Genomic DNA, 25,837 nt, shown 5'->3' with positions numbered 1-25,837 from the left:
CGACAACTTTAGATTTGTGAATCCACACACGATCCCATACATACCATATGTGACCAAACTTGACAAAAACGGTAAAATCGAACACTTGAATGAAAGAGCAAGTGTTTTGGCCGAAAGACTGAGTGGTGCATCAAGAAATCAACTAGTTTTAGTACCACATAATGTTGGGTGAGTCAAAATTACAATATCAAATTTAATTTATTTTCTCGACATTTTATAGAATTGTATGCACTATTTATTTGTTCTGTGCGTAGTTACCATTGTATTTTCACAGTCATCGATTCTTACAAGGAGATGGTTTATTTGTTTGATTCACTTAGTCATCGAAACCGTTACGATGACTGAAAATATGTGGTGGATATGTAAGTTAATATTTTGTTTTTATGTCAACTTTAATTTAGTGAATAAAACACTCATATGTTGACTGTTACTGATGTATGCAGGAGTGTAAGATTGTTTAATTCAAACAAGGAAAGGAAAGGGAAAAAACAAGCTATATGGGAAGTAGTAAAGGTGTAATAGCCGAGCCTGATGAACGGTACGGTTTAAGTTTTCGTATGTTATGGATTTATTGATTAAGTTTAAGTTTAGTTGTGATGTTAAGAGTTGTGATTATGGGCCATAGTATTGTTGGTTATTATTGTCTTGAGGTGTGGTTGATATTGTTAGTTGATGGTAGTTGCGTCGTTTCAGTGTTTTGGTTCGATTTTAGTTGCCTTAGATTTTGTCTTGGCCGTGACCAGACCGCACCCGCGCTCATGGTAAGGACCGCACCCGCGGTCGTAATTCTTGGATTTTGGTGTTTTTCCCGTAGCGACACCGCACCCGCGGTATAGAGGACACCACACCCGCGGTGTAGCACCGCACCCGCGGTGATTGCAGGACTGCACCTGCGGTCGTCGTTTTCCAGAATTTTGTGGAGTTGCTGTGAGCTTACCGCACCCGCGGTACAAGGGTAACGCACCCGCGGTCGCGCATTTCGGGTTACTGTTCGAGATTTTAAGTGGGTAGTTGACTTCACTTTACTCATTCTTTCCTCTTTCATTTCGACTTTTCTCTCTAGAGATTAGGGTTTCTTCATTTTCTTTCACTTCCTAACTTCGATTCAAGCTTCTAGTTGGTGATTTGAGTTGAGATCGAAGTTCTTCTTGGTGCTAGGAAGCTAAAGTAAGCTTTTGGTGTTGTTATTTCTTTGTTTTGGAGGAGAGAAGATATGGGTTTGTTATATTTGTTGGATTTATGGATTAATTGGCATGGGTTCTTGATTATTGAGTTGATGATGGTGTTATTTATGGATTATTGTTGTAGGATTTCAACCAAGGAGTTAGATTCAAGGTGTTCTAGTGGGTTGTAAGTGGAATTTCATCTCTTGTGCTCACATGATATTATATGTATTGTGTTTCAAAGTTTTAATGCGTTATTCCCTTCATTTGATTCATTATTATGTATTGATACCTTTGTGGTATATTGTGGAGGCAATTGATGTCTCAATATTGAAAAGGGAATACAAAAGAGTAAGTGATTGCAAAGTCTTTGTTTAAATGCCATAGAGAGAGTTTCAAATGTTTTATTGGATTGATAGATACATAGTCAGAGATTGCATGCAATTAGTTGATCAACGACCATAGGCTTATATCCCTCAGAGTTGTCGATTTATATCGATGGTATACGAGCAACCACAGACAGAGTTACTATTGGTATCAATCCAACCAGAGAAAAGAGATATACCATCCTATTGTTATGCTATTGATATGATATTTATTTCAGAGTTGATGATATTTATGTTTTTAAAACTATGATTTCCAGAGTATGATATGTTCCTTGCTATGTAAGAGTTCCACTTGCTGAGTTTTATACTCATTTCAGTTATTTCATGTGATGCAGCTAAGAGCGACGGACCAGGACAGTGATTGTGGACCGGGGTCATATGCATATAGAGTTGGAAGGAAGGAAGAAGATGTTATTTTGTCGACATTTTGGGACATGATCATAAGAATGATATGTTATTTTTGTTGTTATATCATTTGAATGATCATGTATTTATTTTGGTTGCAAATATTTTGTAAATGATTTTATGTTATGAAATTGTAATCCTTCCATCCTTCAATTGAAAATTTTAAATTCCGCTGTATTTTAATTAAATTGGGTCGAGGTGTCACATTTAGTGGTATCAGAGCACTGTTCTTCGGACCAATGCATATGACTTCGTCTACTTTCAACTGTCCGGGTATGTTTTCTTTGCATCTATCCATTGTTATCTATTGATTTACTTTTCGTGAGCACATTGTAGAGTATGCCTCCTAAGCGTAAGGCGTCAGAGGGTGAGGATAGTTCTTCCTCGAGAGTTGTCGACGAGTTCGGAAAGTTGCTTAAAGAGCAGGCCAAAGTCCATAGCGAGCAGATTCAGCAGCTGCTTCGATTGCAAGGAACAGGACAGGGTAGAGGCCAAGTGAGAGGCCAAGTAGCTCAGGCAGTTGGCACTGATGCCGTCTTTTCTGCTTTTAAGAGAATGGATCCACCGGAATTCGCAGGTAGCACTGATCCGTTAGTGGCTGTCGAGTGGGTCAAAGCGCTTGAAGCAATCTTCGACCATCTCTAGTATGAAGATAAAGACAGGATCAGCTGTGCAGTATTCTTGTTGGTAAAGGCTGCACGTATCTGGTGGAATGCGACCAAGGTTGGTGTTGACCTACCGGCTTTGAAGTGGTCAGAGTTCACCGATCTTTTCTATGACAAGTATTTCCCAGACGCACTTCGAGCTAGGAAGGTGACTGAGTTCTTGGAGCTTCGACAGGGAGGCATGAACGTTGATGAGTACATTCTCAAGTTCGAGGAGGGTTGTCTATTTGCTCCGTATATTGCTTCAAACGACAAGGACAAAGGCGCTCATTTCATTCGAGGCCTTCGTGCAGAGATCAGGAGAGATATCAACATGTCCAAGGCTGTGACTTTCAAAGAGATTGTGTCGAAGGCGTTGTTGGCTGAACAAGACGAGAAGGATATCGCCAGAGAGAGGCAGGAGAGGCATCAAGTTATTGTTCAGAGAGGCCAGGGCTCGAATCCGAGAGGCGAGGATCGTTTCAAAGGGAAGGGCAAAGTGGAATCGAGTCCTAGACCACCGTCAGTTCCAGTTGATCCCGAGAAGCCTCTGTGTCCTAAGTGCAGCAGACATCACCGAGGAGAGTGCAGATTTGGCACTCATACTTGTTACCGTTGTGGCACGGCTGGCCATATTGCTAAAGATTGTCCAAGGGGAGCGAGCAAGGATAAGGTGCAGGGTCGCATCTTTACGATGACCAAGGAAGGTATAAACCATGATTCATCTGTGATCTCTAGCGCTATTTTAATTTCAGGCAGAGTAGCAACGAATTTGATTGATACAGGTGCTACTCATTCTTTTATGTCTGAATTGTTTTTGAGATCGTTGGGTATAGTTCCTTCTGTTCTTCCCCTCCAGTTCAATGTTGTTTTGCCTTCGGGGGATGTGTTGTGCCGGACGTCGATTGTGTACGCGTGCCCTGTTCGTATTGAGGAGCGAGTTGTTTTTGCTGATTTGATTGTTATTCCTATGGTTGCTTTTGATGTTATTCTTGGCATGGATTGGCTTTCGACTTATCGTGCAGTGATTGATTGCGTTGCTAAACGGTGACTTTTGCAGATGATGGCAATAGGGAAGGTATGCTCGCCAGTGCAGGTACTTCGCTGGTCCTTCCTTTTATATCTTGTCTTGAGGCTGAGAAGTTGATGTGTAGAGGTTGTGATGTATTTCTGGCTTCTATTGTGGATGTGGATAGAATGATTAAGTTGAATATTGATGATATTGATGTGGTGAGAGAGTTTGCTGATGTGTTTGAGGATGATGTGCCGGGTTTGCCGCCGGACAGGGATGTTGAGTTTGTGATTGATCTAGCTCCAGGTACGGTTCCTATTTCTAAGGCTCCGTATAGGATGGCCCCTACCGAGATGAAGGAGTTGAAGATGCAGTTGCAGGATCTTTTGGACAAGGGTTTTATTCGACCGAGTTCGCCTTGGGGAGCTCCGGTTTTGTTTTTCAAGAAGAAAGATGGGTCTTTACGGCTGTGTATCGACTATAGGGAGCTCAACAAAGTGACTATCAAGAACAAGTATCCGTTGCCATGGATTGACGATCTATTTGACCAACTTTAGGGTGCCACTGTATTTTCGAAGATTGATCTTCGGGCTTGTAAGGCTCGAGAATTATCGGTATCATTGATGTTGGAATTGTAGAGATAAGAATGCATGAATTATGGAATTTTGAGCAGCAGGGCCGAAGCCACACCGCCCCCGCGGTGCTAAGACTACCGCACCCGCGGTGTAGGTGACAGAAAGTTGGGAGATTTTGCGAAGCAACACCGCACCCTCGGTGATGCAAGAGCCGCACCCACGGTGCTGAGACCGCACCCGCGGTGATGCAAGCGCCGCACCCGCGGTGAGTGAAATTCAGAAAATGGCATGGCTGCCGAGAGCTCAGCGCACCCGCGCCCTTACACTGCCGCACCCGCGATAGTGCGTGTCACTTGGAAAACATAACACTCGTCCCTTTGCATGCAATATTTGATAAGTGTCTTCATTTCCTCCTTCATTCAGATTCAAGAACCGAGAAAGCTTAGAGGGAGGAGCTTTCATTCTTTTGATCTTTAACTTGAGAGTTTGAATGATTTAGCCATCCGATTTATATTCCGAGTTAAGATTTGTGATCCTTGCATCGTTGGCTACGAAAGGATGTAAGTATTGTTCATTTCCAGCATGTTTTGATATTTATGTGTTGAGGAAATTCAGATTTGAGATCGAATATGTAGTCTTGAGATATAGAGCATCGTATATTCGTTGTCAGATTGAGTTTCGGACACAGTATGCTATTGTTTCGATTTTTCAGCATGTATTGTGTTGAGCATATGCAGATTTCAGCATGTATATTGATGTTAGATGAGATTACGAGTTGATTGTGATTGAGTATGATATTATTGAGCTGAGCGGTATCGAAGAATTACGCCATTACGCCGTCGAATTATGTTGAAACCGATATCAGTCTTGTATATTGAATTGGTTGAGATGTATATTGATAGAGTACACATTGATTATGCCATTTCAGATTTATATTGGCTACTTGGTATTCGAGACTTCGACTACGACACAGACAGTGCGACGAAAGGTATAATTCATGTGGTCACGGGATTGCACAACTCAATTCAGATTTGATACGAGTTTCCCTAAATCACATACTAGATTGTTATTACATTTCATTATGTAATGCCTTGTTTATTGAATTATATTCGAGTCCTGAGATAGGAGATATTGGCAGACTGGCCAAAACTAGACGTTTCGGTGTATCGACGCATAGGAGCAGATTTGTTATATGTGCAGACCCTCGATACAGAGTTGACCGAAGTCTAGGAATAAGACGTACCGTTGCCCCGAGTGGTTGGGTAGGTGACAGACCGTCTTATTCATACGGGATCCCTAGATTAGAAATGAGTCGAGTCGAGATTTAAATGTTGAATACAGAGTTGTATTCTTCTACATATTTAGATTTACATTCATGTTATTTGATAGATGCTATGCTTGTGTACATGATTTATGACATTGCATGCATTCATGTTTTATACTGGGATATGTTCTCACCGGAGTTATCCGGCTGTTGTCGTGTCTGTATGTGTGCATGGCAACAGGTGGGGCAGGATCTGGGTCTCGAGCTAGATGAGAGATTGACGATAGCGTGGAGATCACGGGCGTTGCAGATTTCTAGTGTTTTCTATTTAGACTTGTATCACCTATGTTGTAGTTGGTTTGCAAACACTAGTGTATGGTTGTACTAGACAGACATGTATGTACATTACGTTATTTATGTCTTATAAAGACAATGATATGCTTTAGTTATACATTTAAATTAATGTTAAAAGCAAAATTTTGACCCACATTTTCGAACAAAGATCCAATTAAATCCCAAAAGAATTGAGTTAGAGCCCGGATCCCCACAACAGGTGGTATCAGAGCAGTAGGTTCTGTAGACTGAGATAGAATAGAATGAGCGGGGTAGATCGAGTCATCTTACTTGCTTTTGAGATGTTAGCATGATTATTGCGTTCCCTATTATATGTTGTGTTGTATTATCTGAATTGATTTACAGCATTTCAAGCCTGAATCAGAACCGATTCTCGATCAGAGTCTATGATCAGAGGAGGGCTGAGACAGATGATAATGATTGTGTACTAATCAGTGTGATAATCAGATCTATGCCGCCTAGACGTATACCACAGCCAGAGCAGGGTAGCACATCAGGTGCTCAGATGGATGTTACTGCTACGCCGATGGAGACCTTATTGAAGAGATTTCAGTCTTTCCATCCGCCTACCCTGAAGGGTACAGAGAGTGCAGTAGAGTACGAGAGCTGGCTTGATGTTATCGAGATGTTGTTTGAGTCTTTGGCATATACTGATGAGCGACGTGTGAAACTGATAGGGCATCAGATGCAAGAGGTTGCCAAGAGCTGGTGGTTGACTACGAAGAGAGCCTTGGAGCACCGATGCATTGACATCACGTGGAAAGTCTTCAAGGATGAGTTCTATCAGCGTTTCTTCCCCGTCTCTTACCGAAAAGATAAAGGAGCTGAATTTGCGAATCTGAAGCAGGGACAGTGGAACATCGAGGAGTATGTTGCTAAATTTTCTGCATTGCTACGATTTGCACCGCATGTAGCAGGGAACGACGAGGCAGTGGCTGATCAGTTTATCAACGGGCTGAACCCCGATGTGGTGACCCGGGATCTAACTCAATTCTTTTGGGATTTAATTGGATCTTTGCTCGAAAATGTGGGTCAAAAATTTGCTTTTAACATTAATTTAAATGTATAACTAAAGCATAACATGTCTTGATATTAAATAAACAACATAATATACATACATGTCTGTTTGGTAAAATCATACGCTAGTGTTCAAATCCCAACTACAACATAAGTAGTACAAGTCAAAAGGAAAACACTAGAAATCTGCAACGCCCGTGATCTCCACGCTATCGTCAATCTCTCATCTAGCTCGAGACCCAGATCCTGCCCCACCTGTTGCCATGCACACATACAGACACGACAACAGTTGGATAACTCCGGTGAGAACATATCCCAGTATAAAACATGAATGCATGCAATGTCATAAATCATGTACACAAGCATAGCATCTATCAAATAACATGAATGTAAATCTACACATGTAGAAGAATACAAATCTGTATTCACATTTAAATCTTGACTCGACTCATTTCTAATCTAGGGATCCCGTGTGAATAAGACGGTCTGTCACCTACCCAACCACTCGGGCGACGGTACGTCTTATTCCTAGACTTCGGTCAACTCTGTATCGAGGGTCTGCACATATAGCAAATCTGCTCCTATGCGTCGATACACCGAAACGTCTAGTTTTGGCAAGTCTGCCAATATCTCCTATCTCAGGACTCGAATATAAATCAATAAACAAGGCATTACATAAATGAAATGTAATAACAATCTAGTATGTGATTTAGGGAAACTCGTATCAAATCTGAATCGAGTTGTGCAATCCCGTGACCACATGAATTATACCTTTCTTTGTCGAATAATCTGTGTCGTAGCCGAAGTCTCGAGGTCGGTATGTCAACTCTGTCAAGTCAAATCTGAGATGACAATGTATAGAGGTTCTTTATCAAAATATAACTCAACTAAGTCTTGAACAATTCAATAATCATTCTCGGTCAATAAAACACAAGTAAGGAAATATTGCTCATTCTTCTATCCAAGGTTGGAGCTACACATTTGAACTCAAGGATATCCACACCGAATCTGGAATGCACCATTCGAACTCCACCATATCAATATCAAATTCCATTCAAGTTATGACATTGATCAAAACTCATTCTATATCAAATTCGACGGCATAACGACGCAATTTCGGTATCCCGATAACTCAAACAACAATCAACTAGCATCAACAACTCATAATCCACCACAATACCAATCCAAAACATAATAATTCTGCACCCTATAATTTCGGTCAACATGCTGGAATTTTACACAAATTGCATATGACATCCGATAATCGATCCGTTTACGGCGTTATGATCTCTATCTACTCAAGAACACATAGCACCAATAAAATCATAAATACTCCAACATATTATTTTCGAAACTTGTGGGAAATATATAAAAGTTACCTCCTTTTGAAGCTCTTGAGGCAAGGAACAAAAATCTATACTTGGATTGAAAACTTGATGGTTGGATCTTGAGATATCAACTTGCAAAATGAGAAATGGATTTGAAGCTTTCTTCCATGGTGGTTTCGGCCATCTCACACCAAAGAGCTGAATGAAATGGAGTGGAATATAGTCATGTGGCACGTATCAAGTTTCTTTTTGCATGGCATGACAAGTGGCAAATCCCACTTATTGCACATTAGTCCCTCAATTTCTCATTAATTGCAATTTGGCCCTCGATCCATCTTTTTAAATCAATTCAATCCTAAATAATTCCAAACATCTTGGAATATAATTCAACAATCCATAAATCTCTAATTCAATAATCTCGGTTTAAAATAATATCATCTTTATTATCTCGGGCCTTACAATTCTCCCCCTCTAAGACATGATTTCGTCCTCGAAATCTCAAGCAATCATATCACAGGCAATCAATTCAGAAATAATAGAAACTGAAATAGGAACTCACATCAGTGGAATAACTCTGGGAATTCCTGTCTCATATCTGATTCAGTCTCCCAAGTAGCTTCTTCAATTCCATGACGAGTCCACTGAACTTTCACAAGCGGAATGGTCTTGGTTCTAAGTTGTTTCTCTTTCCGATCAAGAATCTGTATCGGTCTTTCAACATAGCTCAGAGTCTGATCTAGCTCGGCTTCGTCAGGTTGAATAACATGAGAATCATCCGGCATGTATCGGCGCAACATCGATACATGAAAAACGTCATGTATACCGGACAGTGAAGGAGGAAGAGCAAGTCTGTAAGCTCGATCGCCAATCTTCTCAAGGATCTCGTATGGACCGACGTATCTAGGAGACAACTTTCCTTTCTTGCCAAATCTGACAATGCTTCTAAAAGGAGAAATCTTCAAGAATACTCTGTCTCCAACTTCGAATACTAATGGTCTGCGTCTGATATTGGCATATTTCGCTTGCCTATCCTGTGCCGTCTTCATTCTCTTCTGAATGATCTTCACTTTCTCAGTCATATCACGAATCATATCAGGCCCCAACTCTGGTACCTCAGAAATATCATCCCAGTACAACGGAGATCTGCACTTCTTACCATACAAAGCTTCGAACGGTGCCATCTCAATGCTAGTTTGATAGCTGTTGTTGTAGGAAAACTCACACAACGACAATGAATCTTGCCAACTAGTACCGAAATCTAGTACTACAGCTCTCAACATATCCTCTAAAGTCTGGATAGTCCGCTCTGACTGTCCGTCTGTCTGAGGATGATAAGCGGTGCTTAGGTGTAAAGTCGTACCTAAAGCCTGCTGCAAGCTATGCCAAAAGTGAGAAGTAAATCGTGGATCACGATCTGATACGATCGACTTCGGCACACCGTGCAATCTGACGACCTCTCTGACATATAACTCTGCCATCTGATCGTGTCGGTAGGTCATTCTGTACGGAATAAAGCACGCTGGTTTGGTCAGTCTGTCTATCATAACCCAAATCGCGTCACAGCCCCGCGAAGATCGAGGTAACTTCGTCACGAAATCCATGGAAATGTGGTCCCATTTCCATTCAGGAACAGACAAACTCTGAAGTAATCCTCCGGGCTTCTTTCTTTCTGCCTTCACCTGCTGGCAATTCAGACATTTAGACACAAATTCTGCAATGTCTGTCTTCATTTGCTTCCACCAGAATTGCGTCTTCAAATCATTGTACATTTTCCTGCCACCCGGATGAATGCTGAACCGACTACAATGTGCCTCTGACATAATCTGTCGTCTCAAATCTGAAACATCTGGCACTACTAGACGGTTATTCACATACAGAATAGAATCTCTGACCTGATATTCTGAGATATGTCCAGCTCTGACCATATCAATCGATCTCTGAACACTCGGATCAGTTCTTTGCGCTTCTTTGATCCTCATAATCAAGTCTGGCTCAATCTGAATCGCAGCAAGTCGCAACGGTATACTCTCTGTATCAAATGTTAATCCAGACAAGCAACAATCTTCTACTAAACTCGATACACCTATAGTCGACAAGGAAAGAGCACATACCTTTCGACTCAAGGCGTCTGCCGCTGCATTCGATTTTCCTGGATGGTATTTGATCTCGCAATCAAAATCTTTTAGCAGATCAAGCCATCGTCGCTGCCTCATATTCAACTCTGACTGAGAAAAGAGATACTTCAGGCTCTTATGATCGGAATAGATCTCAAATTTCTCGCCATACAGATAATGACGCCAGATCTTGAGTGCAAAAACAATCGCCGCCAATTCAAGATCATGAATCGGGTAACGAGTCTCGTGCGGCTTCAGCTGTCTAGAGGCGTACGCTATCACGTGCCCTCGCTGCATAAGAACACATCCAAGCCCTCTGTGAGATGCATCACAATATACAACGAACTCACCTGTACCTGAAGGAATCGTCAAGACAGGCGCACTAGTCAGCCTCTTCTTCAGCTCAACAAAACTGCTCTCACACTTTTCTGACCACACAAATGGCATGTTCTTCTGGGTCAACTGGGTGATAGGCTTCGCTATACTGGAGAAATCTCGGATAAAACGACGATAATACCCGGCTAGACCCATGAAACTGCGTATCTCAGGCACAGAAATCGGTCTCGGCCAACTGATCACAGCCTCAACTTTACTCGGATCTACCGCAATACCATCTCCAGATATAATATGCCCCAAGAAGACAACTTGTCGCAGCCAGAATTCACACTTGGACAGTTTGGCATACAACTGCTCTTTTCTCAAAGTCTTCAATACAATCCTCAGGTGATCTGCATGCTCAGTTAAATTCTTCGAATACACCAAAATGTCGTCAATAAACACAATCACAAAATCATCTAAATATCTCTGAAAAATGCGGTTCATCAAACTCATAAACACCGCAGGTGCATTCGTCAAACCGAAAGGCATAACAACAAACTCGTAATGTCCATACCTGGTTCGGAATGCAGTCTTCGGTATATCAACATCTCTAACTCGGAGCTGATGATACCCTGATCTCAAATCGATCTTCGAGTATACAGAAGATCCCTGTAGCTGATCAAACAAGTCGTCGATGCGAGGCAAAGGATACCTGTTCTTCACTGTTGCCTTGTTCAACTGCCTATAATCAATACACAGTCGCATCGAACCATCTTTCTTTCGAACGAAAAGCACCGGAGCACCCCAAGGAGATACACTAGGTCTGATATATCCCTTGGACAGAAGATCTTCCAACTGTGCTTTCAACTCTTTCAGCTCTATCGGTGCCATCCTATATGGAGCTCTCGAAATAGGAACACTGCCTGGTACCAGATCAATGCTGAAATCAACCTCTCGAACTGGAGGCAACCCTGGAATCTCATCAGGAAAAACATCTGCAAACTCGCAAACCACTGGCAAATCTGCCAATGCTGGGCTCGACTTCAGTAAATCTACTGAATATACGAGAAAGCCCTCTGCTCCTCTCTGAAGTAATCTACTCATAGTCAGAGCAGATACTAAGGGAATCCGAGATCTGGAACCCTTGCCGTAGAATTTCCACTCATCTGTCATCTCGGGTCTGAATCTGACAATCTTGTGGAAACAATCTACAGTGGCCCTGTATTTGGTCAACATGTCTATACCAACTATACAGTCAAAATCAGCTAAACCAAGTACTACACAATCAAGATCAATCTCATGCCCCTCAAACTGAAGCATACAGTGTCTAACAGTAGTCACAGATATCAACCCACTCCCCAACGGAGAAGCTATAGACACTACCGTAGACATCGACTCAACAGGAAATGCATGTCTCAATGCAAAATGTTCAGAGATGAATGTATGAGATGCACATGTGTCAATCAACACATATGCAGGATAACCGCAAAGAAAACAGTTACCTGCAATGACGTCATCTGGCGCCTCCTGCGCCTGCTCCTCTGTCAGGGCAAAAACACGGGCCTGCTGTCGGGGAGGCTGACTCACCGCCTGACTACCTCCTGGTCTCTGCTGTGTCTGTGTGGAGGGTGGCTGGAAGGAGTGTACAGAGGATGCCTGTCTCTCCATCTGTGGCACTGGTGCTGATGACCCTGCACTCTGGAATCGTGGTGCACCTCTCTGGGGACAAACTCTAGCGAAGTGTCCCTGTTGCCTACAGATGTTGCAGCGTCCCATAACTCCTTGACACTGCTCCGTCGCATGTCGTCCTCCACATGAGCTACAATACACGCCACTGTAATCTGAACCCTGACCTCTCTGTCGAGATCCACTCGAACTCGATGAACTGCTTCCGGATTTCTTAAACTGTCTGCCCTTAGCCTTCAGAAATTCCTTCTTGCCACTACCACTAGCTCCACTGTCAAAACGAGGAGGAGGTGGTGGAAACTGTACGGTAGTAGGCTGTGGCGGTCTCTGCCCCTGAACACCGTAGGAAGCCCTTCGCTGCCTGATCAAGCCAGCCTCTGCTCCCTTCGCTCGGTTCAGTGCCTCTGAAAAAGTACTAGGCCGGCCCGTGTTCACCAGGGTAAAGACATCGGGATTCAATCCGTTGATGAACTGATCGGCTACTGCCTCGTCGTTCCCTGCTACATGCGGTGCAAATCGTAGCAATGCAGAAAATTTAGCAACATACTCCTCGATGTTTCACTGTCCCTGCTTCAGATTCGCAAATTCAGATCCTTTATCTTTTCGGTAAGAGACGGGGAAGAAGCGCTGATAGAACTCATCTTTAAAGACTTTCCATGTGATATCAATGCCTCGGTGCTCCAAGGCTCTCTTTGTAGTCAACCACCAGCTCTTGGCAACCTCTTGCATCTGATGCCCTATCAGTTTCACACGTCGCTCATCAGTATATGCCAAAGACTCAAACAACATCTCGATATCATCAAGCCAGCTCTCGCACTCTACTGCACTCTCTGTACCCTTCAGAGTAGGCGGATGGAAAGACTGAAATCTCTTCAATAAGGTCTCCATCGGCGTAGCAGTAACATCCATCTGTGCACCTGATGTGCTACCCTGCTCTGGCGGTGGTATACGTCTAGGCGGCATAGATCTAATTATCAAACTGATTAGTAGACAATCAATATCATCTGTCTCAGCCCTCCTCTGATCATAGACTCTGATCGAGAATCGGTTCTGATTCAGGCTTGAAATGCTGTAAATCAATTCAGATAATACAACACAACGTATAATAGGGAAAGCGATAATCATGCTAGCATCTCAAAAGCAAGTAAGATGGCTCGATCTACCCCGCTCATTCTATTCTATCTCAGTCTACAGAACCTACTGCTCTGATACCACCTGTTGTGGTGACCCGGGCTCTAACTCAATTCTTTTGGGATTTAATTGGATCTTTGCTCGAAAATGTGTGTCAAAAATTTGCTTTTAACATTAATTTAAATGTATAACTAAAGCATAACATGTCTTGATATTAAATAAACAACATAATATACATACATGTCTGTTTGGTAAAATCATACGCTAGTGTTCAAATCCCAACTACAACATAAGTAGTACAAGTCAAAAGGAAAACACTAGAAATCTGCAACGCCAGTGATCTCCACGCTATCGTCAATCTCTCATCTAGCTCGAGACACAGATCCTGCCCCACCTGTTGCCATGCACACATACAGACACGACAACAGCCGGATAACTCCGGTGAGAACATATCCCAGTATAAAACATGAATGCATGCAATGTCATAAATCATGTACACAAGCATAGCATCTATCAAATAACATGAATGTAAATCTACACATGTAGAAGAATACAAATCTGTATTCACATTTAAATCTTGACTCGACTCATTTCTAATCTAGGGATCCCGTGTGAATAAGACGGTCTGTCACCTACCCAACCACTCGGGCGACGGTACGTCTTATTCCTAGACTTCGGTCAACTCTGTATCGAGGGTCTGCACATATAGCAAATCTGCTCCTATGCGTCGATACACCGAAACGTCTAGTTTTGGCAAGTCTGCCAATATCTCCTATCTCAGGACTCGAATATAAATCAATAAACAAGGCATTACATAATGAAATGTAATAACAATCTAGTATGTGATTTAGGGAAACTCGTATCAAATCTGAATCGAGTTGTGCAATCCCGTGACCACATGAATTATACCTTTCTTTGTCGAATAATCTGTGTCGTAGCCGAAGTCTCGAGGTCGGTATGTCAACTCTGTCAAGTCAAATCTGAGATGACAATGTATAGAGGTTCTTTATCAAAATATAACTCAACTAAGTCTTGAACAATTCAATAATCATTCTCGGTCAATAAAACACAAGTAAGGAAATATTGCTCATTCTTCTATCCAAGGTTGGAGCTACACATTTGAACTCAAGGCTATCCACACCGAATCTGGAATGCACCATTCGAACTCCACCATATCAATATCAAATTCCATTCAAGTCATGACATTGATTAAAACTCATTCTATATCAAATTCGACGGCATAACGACGCAATTTCGGTATCCCGATAACTCAAACAACAATCAACTAGCATCAACAACTCATAATCCACCACAATACCAATCCAAAACATAATAATTCTGCACCCTCTAATTTCGGTCAACATGCTGGAATTTTACACAAATTGCATATGACATCCGATAATTGATCCGTTTACGGAGTTATGATCTCTATCTACTCAAGAACACATAGCACCAATAAAATCATAAATCCTCCAACATATTATTTTCGAAACTTGTGGGAAATATATAAAAGTTACCTCCTTTTGAAGCTCTTGAGGCAAGGAACAAAAATCTATACTTGGATTGAAAACTTGATGGTTGGATCTTGAGATATCAACTTGCAAAATGAGAAATGGATTTGAAGCTTTCTTCCATGGTGGTTTCGGCCATCTCACACCAAAGAGCTGAATGAAATGGAGTGGAATATAGTCATGTGGCACGTATCAAGTTTCTTTTTGCATGGCATGACAAGTGGCAAATCCCACTTATTGCACATTAGTCCCTCAATTTCTCATTAATTGCAATTTGGCCCTCGATCCATCTTTTTAAATCAATTCAATCCTAAATAATTCCAAACATCTTGGAATATAATTCAACAATCCATAAATCTCTAATTCAATAATCTCGGTTTAAAATAATATCATCTTTATTATCTCGGGCCTTACACCCGATGTCTTTACCTTGGTGAACACGGGCCGGCCTAGTACTTTTTCAGAGGCATTGAATTGAGCGAAGGGAGCAAAGGCTGGCTTGATCAGGCAGCGAGGGGCTTCCTACGGTGTTCAGGGGCAGAGACCGCCACAGCCTACTACCGTACAGTTTCCACCACCTCCTCCTCGTTTCGATAGTGGATCTAGTGGTAGTGGCAAGAAGGAATTTTTGAAAGCTAAGGGTAAACAGTTTAAGAAGTCCGGGAGTAGTTCATCGAGTTCGAGTGGATCTCGACAGAGAGGTCAGGTTTCAGATTACAGTGGCGTATATTGTGGCTCGTGTGGAGGACGACATGCGACGGAGCAGTGTCAAGGAGTTATGGGACGCTGCAACATCTGTAGGCAACAGGGACACTTCGCTAGAGTTTGTCCCCAGAGAGGTGCACCACGATTCCAGAGTGCAGGGTCATCAGCACCAGTGCCACAGATGGAGAGACAGGCATCCTCTGTGCACTCCTTCCAGCCACCCTCCACACAGACTCAGCAGAGACCAGGAGGTAGTCAGACGGTGAGTCAGCCTCCCCGACAGCAGGCACGTGTTTTTGCCCTGACAGAGGAGCAGGCGCAGGAGGCGCCAGATGACGTCATTGTAGGTAACTGTTTTCTTAGCGGTTATCCTGCATATGTGTTGATTGACACAGGTGCATCTCATACATTCATCTCTGAACATTTTGCATTGAGACATGCATTGCCTATTGATTCGATGTCTACGGTAGTGTCTATAGCTTCTCCGTTGGGGAGTGGGTTGATATCTGTGACTACTGTTAGACACTGTATGCTTCAGTTTGAGGGGCATGAGATTGATCTTGATTGTGTAGTACTTGGTTTAGCTGATTTTGACTGTATAGTTGGTATAGACATGTTGACCAAATACAGGGCCACTGTAGATTGTTTCCACAAGATTGTCAGATTCAGACCCGAGATGACAGATGAGTGGAAATTCTACGGCAAGGGTTCCAGATCTCGGATTCCCTTAGTATCTGCTCTGACTATGAGTAGATTGCTTCAGAGAGGAGCAGAGGGCTTTCTCGTATATTCAGTAGATTTACTGAAGTCGAGCCCAGCATTGGCAGATTTGCCAGTGGTTTGCGAGTTTGCAGATGTTTTTCCTGATGAGATTCCAGGGTTGTCTCCAGTTCGAGAGGTTGATTTCAGCATTGATCTGGTACCAGGCAGTGTTCCTATTTCGAGAGCTCCATATAGGATGGCACCGATAGAGCTGAAAGAGTTGAAAGCACAGTTGGAGGATCTTCTGTCCAAGGGATATATCAGACCCAGTGTATCTCCTTGGGGTGCTCCGGTGCTTTTCGTTCGAAAGAAAGATGGTTCGATGCGATTGTGTATTGATTATAGGCAGTTGAACAAGGCAACAGTGAAGAACAAGTATCCTTTGCCTCGCATCGACGACTTGTTTGATCAGCTACATGGATCTTCTGTATACTCGAAGATCGATTTGAGATCAGGGTATCATCAGCTCCGAGTTAGAGATGTTGATATACCGAAGACTGCATTCGAACCAGGTATGGACATTACGAGTTTGTTGTTATGCCTTTCGGTTTGACGAATGCACCAGCGGTATTTATGAGTTTGATGAACCGCATTTTTCAGAGATATTTAGATGATTTTGTGATTGTGTTCATTGATGATATTTTGGTATATTCAAAGAGTTTGACTGAGCATGCAGATCATCTGAGAATTGTATTGAAGACTTTGAGAAAAGAGCAGTTGTATGCCAAACTGTCCAAGTGTGAATTCTGGCTGCGACAGGTTGTCTTCTTGGGGCATATTATATCTGGAGATGGTATTGCGGTAGATCCGAGTAAATTTGAAGCTGTGATCAGTTGGCCGAGACCGAATTCTGTGCCAGAGATACGCAGTTTCATGGGTCTAGCCGGGTATTATCGACGTTTTATTCGAGATTTCTCCAGTATAGCGAAGCCTATCACCCAGTTGACACAGAAGAATATGCCATTTGTGTGGTCCGAAGATTGTGAAGCTAGTTTTGTAGAGCTGAAGAAGAGGCTGACTAGTGCGCCTGTCTTGGCGATTCCTACTGGTACAGGTGAGTTCGTTGTATATTGTGATGCATCTCACAGAGGGCTTGGATGTGTTCTTATGCAGCGAGGGCACGTGATAGCGTACGCCTCTAGACAGCTAAAGCCGCACGAGACTCGTTACCCGATTCATGATCTTGAATTGGCGGCGATTGTTTTTGCACTCAAGATCTGGCGTCATTACCTGTATGGCGAGAAATTTGAGATCTATTCCGATCAAAAGAGCTTGATCTGCTGAAAGATTTCGATTGCGAGATCAAGTACTATCCAGGGAAGTCGAATGCAGCGGCAGACGCCTTGAGTCGAAAGGTATGTGCTCTTTCCTTGTCGACTGTAGGTGTATCGAATTTAGTAGAGGACTGTTGCTTGTCTGGATTGACATTTGATACAGATAATAGACCGTTGCGACTTACGGCGATTCAGATTGAGCCAGATCTGATTTTGAGGATCAAAGAGGCGCAGAAAACTGATCCGAGCCTTCAGAGATCGATTGATATGGTCAGAGCTGGTCATAAATCAGAGTATCAGGTCAGAGATTCTGTTCTGTATGTGAATAACCGTCTAGTGGTGCCAGATGTTTCAGATTTGAAACGACAGATTAAGTCAGAGGCACATTGTAGTCGGTTCAGCATTCATCCGGGTGGCGGGAAAATGTACAATGATTTAAAGACACAATTCTGGTGGAAGCAGATGAAGACAGATATTGTAGAATTTGTGTCTAGATGTTTGAATTGCCAGCAGGTGAAGGCAGAAAGAAAGAAGCCCGGAGGTTTACTTCAGAGTTTGTCTGTTCCTGAGTGGAAATGGGACCACATTTCCATGGACTTCGTGACGAAGTTACCTCGATCTTCGCGGGGCTGTGACGCGATTTGGGTTGTGATAGACAGACTGACCAAATCAGCGTGCTTTATTCCGTACAGAATGACCTACCGACACGATCAGATGGCAGAGTTGTATGTCAGAGAGGTCGTTAGATTGCACGGTGTGCCGAAGTCGATCGTATCAGATCATGATCCACGATTCACTTCTCACTTTTGGCACAGCCTGCAGCAGGCTTTGGGTACGACTTTACACCTGAGCACCGCTTATCATCCTCAGACAGATGGACAGTCAGAGCGGACTATCCAGACTTTAGAGGATATGTTGAGAGCTGTAGTACTAGATTTCGGTACTAGTTGGCAAGATTCATTGCCGTTGTGTGAGTTTTCCTACAACAACAGCTATCAGACTAGCATTGAGATGGCACCGTTCGAAGCTTTGTATGGTAAGAAGTGTAGATCTCCGTTGTACTGGGATGATATTTCTGAGGTAACAGAGTTGGGGCCTGATATGATTCGTGATATGACTGAGAAAGTGAAGATCATTCAGAAGAGAATGAAGACGGCACAGGATAGGCAAGCGAAATATGCCAATATCAGACGCAGACCGTTAGTATTCGAAGTTGGAGACAGAGTATTCTTGAAGATTTCTCCTTTTAGAAGCATTGTCAGATTTGGCAAGAAAGGAAAGTTGTCTCCTAGATACGTCGGTCCATACGAGATCCTTAAGAAGATTGGCGATCGAGCTTACAGACTTGCTCTTCCTCCTTCACTGTCCGGTATACATGATGTTTTTCATGTATCGATGTTGCGCAGATACATGCCAGATGATTCTCATGTCATTCAGCCTGACGAAGCCGAGCTAGATCAGACTTTGAGCTATGCTGAGCGACCGATACAGATTCTTGATCGGAAAGAAAAACAGCTCAGAACGAAGACCATTCCGCTTGTCAAGGTGCAGTGGAGTCGTCATGGCATTGAAGAAGCAACTTGGGAGACAGAATCTGATATGAGACAGAGGCATCCCGAGCTATTTTTATGATGTGAGTCTTTCTTTCCGTTGTGACTTTACAGTTTTGTAAATACTTGCATTATTATTTACTCATGAGTTCGAGGACGAACTCTTGACTATGAGGGGGAGAAATGTAAGGCTCGAGAATTATCGGTATCATTGATGTTGGAATTGTAGAGATAAGAATGCATGAATTATGGAATTTTGAGCAGCAGGGCCGAAGCCACACCGCCCCCGCGGTGCTAAGACTACCGCACCCGCGGTGTAGGTGACAGAAAGTTGGGAGATTTTGCGAAGCAACACCGCACCCGCGGTGATGCAAGAGCCGCACCCGCGGTGCTGAGACCGCACCCGCGGTGATGCAAGCGCCGCACCCGCGGTGAGTGAAATTCAGAAAATGGCATGGCTGCCGAGAGCTCAGCACACCCGCGCCCTTACACTGCCGCACCCGCGATAGTGCGTGTCACTTGGAAAACATAACACTCGTCCCTTTGCATGCAATATTTGATATGTGTCTTCATTTCCTCCTTCATTCAGATTCAAGAACCGAGAGAGATTAGAGGGAGGAGCTTTCATTCTTTTGATCTTTAACTTGAGAGTGAATGATTTAGCCATCCGATTTATATTCCGAGTTAAGATTTGTGATCCTTGCATCGTTGGCTACGAAAGGATGTAAGTATTGTTCATTTCCAGCATGTTTTGATATTTATGTGTTGAGGAAATTCATATTTGAGTTCGAATATGTAGTCTTGAGATATAGAGCATCGTATATTCGTTGTCAGATTGAGTTTCGGACACAGTATGCTATTGTTTCGATTTTTCAGCATGTATTGTGTTGAGCATATGCAGATTTCAGCATGTATATTGATGTTAGATGAGATTACGAGTTGATTGTGATTGAGTATGATATTATTGAGCTGAGCGGTATCGAAGAATTACGCCATTACGCCGTCGAATTATGTTGAAACCGATATCAGTCTTGTATATTGAATTGGTTGAGATGTATATTGATAGAGTACACATTGATTATGCCATTTCAGATTTATATTGGCTACTTGGTATTCGAGACTTCGACTACGACACAGACAGTGCGACGAAAGGTATAATTCATGTGGTCACGGGATTGCACAACTCGATTCAGATTTGATACGAGTTTCCCTAAATCACATACTAGATTGTTATTACATTTCATTATTTAATGCCTTGTTTATTGAATTATATTCGAGTCCTGAGATAGGAGATATTGGCAGACTGGCCAAAACTAGACGTTTCGGTGTATCGACGCATAGGAGCAGATTTGCTATATGTGCAGACCCTCGATACAGAGTTGACCGAAGTCTAGGAATAAGACGTACCGTTGCCCCGAGTGGTTGGGTAGGTGACAGACCGTCTTGTAGATTTCTAGTGTTTTCTATTTAGACTTGTATCACCTATGTTGTAGTTGGTATGCAAACACTAGTGTATGGTTGTACTAGACAGAAATCTATGTACATTACGTTATTTATGTCTTATAAAGACAATGATATGCTTTAGTTATACATTTAAATTAATGTTAAAAGCAAAATTTTGACCCACATTTTCAAACAAAGATCCAATTAAATCCCAAAAGAATTGAGTTAGAGCCCGGATCCCCACAGGGCTGGCTACTATCAGTTGAAGGTTATGGAGTCTGATATCCCTAAGACAGCGTTCCGGACCAGGTACGGTCATTATGAGTTTCTTGTGATGTCTTTTGGTCTGACCAATGCTCCTTCAGTCTTTATGGACCTGATGAACCGTGTGTTCAAGCCCTATTTGGATAGCTTCATCATTGTTTTCATTGACGACATCTTGATTTATTCCAAGACCAAAGAGCTTCATGCAGAGCATCTTAGATTGGTTCTTCAGTTGTTGAGAGAGAAGAGGTTGTTTGCCAAGTTGAAGAAGTGTGAATTTTGGTTGGATCAGATTTCTTTCTTAGGCCATGTTGTTTCGAAGGATGGCATAGCTGTTGATCCAGTGAAGATCGAGGCGATTCAGAGTTGGCCTATTCCTACTACTGTTTCAGAGGTACGCAGTTTTCTTGGTTTGGCGGGTTATTATCATCGTTTCATTTCAAATTTCTCCAAGATTGCCCTGCCATTAACCAATCTGACGATGAAGACTGTGAAGTTCGAGTGGTCCATTGATTGCCAAAGTTCATTCCAAGATTTGAAGGATAAGTTGACGACAGCTCCTGTTCTTTCATTGCCCAGTGGTTCAAAGGATTTTGTTGTGTTTACCGATGCGTCGAAGAAGGGTCTTGGTGCAGTTCTGATGCAGCGAGGTAAGGTCATAGCCTATGCTTCTCGACAGTTGAAAGACTATGAGAAGAATTATCCGACGCACGATTTGGAGCTAGCAGCTGTGGTTTTCGCCTTGAAGATATGGAGACACTACTTATATAGCGAAAAGTGTGAGATTTTCACAGACCACAAGAGTTTGAAGTATCTGTTTTCCCAGAAGGAGCTCAATATGCGGCAGAGGAGGTGGTTAGAGCTTGTCAAAGACTATGATGTGACTATCAGTTACCACCCAGGGAAAGCGAATGTTGTAGCAGACGCTTTGAGCCGTAAGTCGAGTTCTTCCTTGAGTTCGATGATTCAGAAGTTGTTGTTGTTGGACTTGCAACGAGAGGAGATTTCTTTGGTAGTTCCGGGAACAATTGCTCGCTTTTCAGCGTTGGTCATTCGGGCTACATTGACGGACAGGATCCGTAGAGAGCAGACTGTTGATGTTCAGTTGACAGAGTTGAGAGCTAGAGCAGAGGAGAGAGGTAACTCAGAGTTTGGATTGAATGGAGACGGTTTGGTGACTTTCAGAGGCCGTATTTGTGTTCCCGCTGGTGATGATATTCGGCGAGACGTCTTGATAGAGGCTCATACTGCACCATATTCGATACACCCAGGTAGTACCAAGATGTATTAGGATCTTCGAAGACTCTATTGGTGGCCAGGTATGAAGAAAGATATTGCCTTGTTTATTTCTCAGTGCTTAACTTGTCAGCAGGTGAAGATCGAGCACCAGAGACCTGCTGGGACATTGCTATCTTTGCCGATTTCCTCAGTGGAAGTGGGAGCATATTACGATGGACTTCGTGACTAGTCTTCCTAGGACGCAGAAAGGTTTTAACTCTATTTGGGTTATTGTCGATCGATTGACCAAGTCAGCGCATTTTCTCCCAGTCAAGACGACGTATTCTATGAACCAGTATGCCGAGGATTACGTAGCGGAGATTGTTAGACTTCACGGTGTCCCTGTATCGATTGTGTCTGATCGTGACCCTAGATTTACCTCAGAATTTTGGAAGAGTTTGCACAGAGCTATGGGTTCACGGTTAGCCTTCAGTACAGCTTATAACCCTCAGAGCGACGGTCAATCATAGAGAGTTATTCAGATTCTAGAGGATATGCTCAGAGCTTGTACTATTGATTATTCTGGTAGCTGGGATTCTAAATTGCCTCTTGTTGAGTTCACATACAATAATAGCTACCAAGCGACGATTGGGATGGCACCGTACGAAGCAATTTATGGCAGGAAGTGCAGATCTCCCTTGTATTGGGACGAGGTTGGTGAGAGGAAGATGTTGGGACCAGAGTTGGTCCAACAGACAGTTGATGTTGTTGTTGTTATTCGAGAGAGGATGAAGACAGCGCAGTCGAGACAGAAGAGCTATGCAGATGTTCGTCGTAGGCCTTTACAGTTTGAGGTTGGCGATCACGTGTTTCTGAAGATAGCACCTCTCAAGGGTGTGATGCGGTTTGGCAAGAAGAGCAAGTTGAGTCCGAGATTTATTGGCCCCTTTGAGATCTTGGATAGAGTTGGTGATCGAGCTTACAGATTAGCCTTACCGCCAGATCTTGACAGAGTTAACAATGTTTTTCACGTATCGATGCTCAGGAAGTATATTACGAATCCTTCCCATGTTCTTCACCACGAGCCATTGGACTTGACGCCGAATTTGACGTACCAAGAGATTCCGGTTCAGATTCTGGACCGCAAAGTCAGAGTATTGAGGAATAAAGAGATCGGCATCGTTAAAGTCCTTTGGAGGAATCATTTGAACAAAGAGGCTACGTGGGAACCGGAGGATGAGATGAGAGATAAGTATCCTGAGTTGTTCGTGCAGTGACGTCAATTTCGAGGGCGAAATTCCTCTAAGGAGGGGATATTGTAATAGCCGAGCCTGGTGAACGGTACGGTTTAAGTTTTCGTATGTTATGGATTTATTGATTAAGTTTAAGTTTAGTTGTGATGTTAAGAGTTGTGATTATGGGCCATAGTATTGTTGGTTATTATTGTCTTGAGGTGTGGTTGATATTGTTAGTTGATGGTAGTTGCGTCGTTTCAGTGTTTTGGTTCGATTTTAGTTGCCTTAGATTTTGTCTTGGCCGTGACCAGACCGTACCCGCGCTCATGGTAAGGACCGCACCCGCGGTCGTAATTCTTGGATTTTGGTGTTTTTCCCGTAGCGACACCGCACCCGCGGTATAGAGGACACCGCACCCGCGGTGTAGCACCGCACCCGCGGTGATTGCAGGACCGCACCCGCGGTCGTCGTTTTCCAGAATTTTGTGGAGTTGCCGTGAGCTTACCGCACCCGCGGTACAAGAGTAACGCACCCGCGGTCGCGCATTTCGGGTTACTGTTCGAGATTTTAAGTGGGTAGTTGTCTTCACTTCACTCATTCTTTCCTCTTTCATTTCGACTTTTCTCTCTAGAGATTAGGGTTTCTTCATTTTCTTTCACTTCCTATCTTCGATTCAAGCTTCTAGTTGGTGATTTGAGTTGAGATCGAAGTTCTTCTTGGTGCTAGGAAGCTAAGGTAAGCTTTTGGTGTTGTTATTTCTTGGTTTTGGAGGAGAGAAGATATGGGTTTGTTGTATTTGTTGGATTTATGGATTAATTGGCATGGGTTCTTGATTATTGAGTTGATGATGGTGTTATTTATGGATTATTGTTGTAGGATTTCAACCAAGGAGTTAGATTCAAGGTGTTCTAGTGGGTTGTAAGTGGAATTTCATCTCTTGTGCTCACATGATATTATATGTATTGTGTTTCAAAGGTTTAAATGCGTTATTCCCTTCATTTGATTCATTATTATGTATTGATACCTTTATGGTATATTGTTGAGGCAATTGATGTCTCAATATTGAAAAGGGAATACAAAAGAGTAAGTGATTGCAAAGTGTTTGTTTAAATGCCATAGAGAGAGTTTCAAATGTTTTATTGGATTCATAGATACATAGTCAGAGATTGCATGCAATTAGTTGATCAACGACCATAGGCTTATATCCCGATTTATATCGATGGGATACGAGCAACCACAGACAGAGTTACTATTGGTATCAATCCAACCAGAGTAAAGAGAAATATCATCCTATTGCTATGTTATTGCTATGATATTTATTTCAGAGTTGATGGTATTTATGTTTTTAAAACTATGATTTCCAGAGTATGATATGTTCATTGCTATGTAAGAGTTCCACTTGCTGAGTTTTATACTCATTTCAGTTATTTCATGTGATCCAGCTAAGAGCGACGGACCAGGACAGTGATTGTGGACCGGGGTCATATGCATATAGAGTTGGAAGGAAGGAAGAAGATGTTATTTTGTCGACATTTTGGGACATGATCATAAGAATGATATGTTATTTTTGTTGTTATATCATTTGAATGATCATGTATTTATTTTGGTTGCAAATATTTTGTAAATGATTTTATGTTATGAAATTGTAATCCTTCCATCCTTCAATTGAAAATTTTAAATTCCGCTGTATTTTAATTAATTGGGTCGAGGTGTCACAAAAGGTATGCATGTGTACTTGTCATTAATTAACGTTTATTTCAATTTGTGTATCAATCACTAACATTTTTTTTAACATAGGGTCCACGAAAACCAGATTCGAAGCAATGTGGTTTTTATGTTATGAAATTTATGAGAGAAATGATTGAAAAAAAATGCTACCAGTGAGAAGAACTCAATATCTTCAATTGTAATATTCGACATATTCTTAATATTCACAAATAATTGTGTATTTCCCATTTTTAAATGTCTTTATTAAAAGATTTTTTACTAATATTATCATTGTGTTTGTTCACAGTTCATGAAAACAGAGTACTCTAAGGAAGAAATTGATGAAATGCAATCCAAGTGGACGGAATGCATACAAGATTATATTTACGAATAGTTATGCAAAGTATTGGTGAAGTGCTTTGTGTTATGAATAGGTATGCAAAGTCTTGAACTGTGTATTTGGTAACAATTCCAGGTAGGTTGACGAATATGTATGCAAAGTCTTGAACTATATATTTGATATGCAAAGTATTTCGAGTATATAAATGTTGTTTGTGTTGTTTGGAAATTTTTGGGATATCCTATTTATTGGGAGGTCATGTCAAAATTCCTATTTTCTTCAGTATATACTAGTAATGACTTTATTTTGCGTATATAAATGTTGTTTGTGTACTCTTAATAATGTCAATATTGTTTGGATACTATCAAAGCTAGGCAACAAAATTGATATCATTAACTAATTCGATATATTGTATACAATGTCAAAATTCA

The 25,837-nt window shown here is 42.2% G+C and overlaps 1 long non-coding RNA gene across 1 annotated transcript; it reads left to right on the top strand.

The window, feature by feature from the left end:
• On the top strand, nt 1-25,516 carry LOC140803884 (uncharacterized). The gene is made up of 3 exons (XR_012111969.1): nt 1-362; nt 444-513; nt 25,387-25,516. It is a non-coding gene; the product is annotated as an uncharacterized lncRNA (long non-coding RNA).
• Nucleotides 25,517-25,837: the final 321 nt, after the last annotated feature.

Source organism: Primulina eburnea, chromosome 10 (genome assembly GCF_022965805.1).
Source record: "Primulina eburnea isolate SZY01 chromosome 10, ASM2296580v1, whole genome shotgun sequence".
Lineage (NCBI taxonomy): Eukaryota > Viridiplantae > Streptophyta > Magnoliopsida > Lamiales > Gesneriaceae > Primulina > Primulina eburnea.
Note: the sequence above shows the minus strand (reverse complement) of the source record. Positions and strands in the feature narration are given on the sequence as shown.